The sequence below is a fragment of the Seriola lalandi genome, unplaced genomic scaffold, assembly GCF_002814215.2.
Source record: "Seriola lalandi dorsalis isolate HSWRI2012SDOR001 ecotype SW California unplaced genomic scaffold, Sedor1 jcf7180002052243, whole genome shotgun sequence".
NCBI classification, from domain to species: Eukaryota; Metazoa; Chordata; class Actinopteri; order Carangiformes; family Carangidae; genus Seriola; species Seriola lalandi.
The window spans coordinates 7,026-7,649 of record NW_019522796.1 but is presented as its reverse complement, the minus strand read 5'-3'; positions in this window follow the sequence as shown (position 1 = coordinate 7,649).

Below are 624 nucleotides of genomic sequence, written 5' to 3'. Positions count from 1 at the left end.
TCATGTTGTTAACTGAATCTAAAGAGGTTTTTTTTTCTCTGTACGGTGGTCTCTTTAGGACATCTCAGACTCAGTCTAAACTGAGTGCTAATAACTTTTGGATATTCCACAACTGCAGTCTTAACTCAAGGTCAATATATTAGGACATGTCTTACAATCTTACAGTCTTCGTCAGTGCAAAGAGTTTGTTCAGTTGTCATGAAGACTATATCTGTCATCTCTGTGACAGCTAAGCAAACTATCTGCAGATGAAGCCCATCAGATGCAGTTGAAAGCTTCATAATAAAAATTAGTTAGTGGGACTTCAATTAATGGCCTGAGAGTGTTTTTAAAAATCTGGTGCAGAAGAGGTGGAGATATCCTGACTTCTATTTTCTGGTGTGGGTCAAACTCTGTATCCTACATTTCCCATAATGCAAGAATCTCTCATTAGAGCCTCTGTGCCTGGTAAACACAACCTCCAACCTATTTTTTAAGCCATGCAAACGGAAGTGCTGTGGTGGGTGTGGTTTTGCAGCGGATACAGTCTCTTGTACAGAGAGCAGCGAGTAGAATTTTTGTCTCATGAGTCACTACAGTCATTTGAGTCCACAGTTCGTAGCTGTGGTTTTCACTGTACTACTT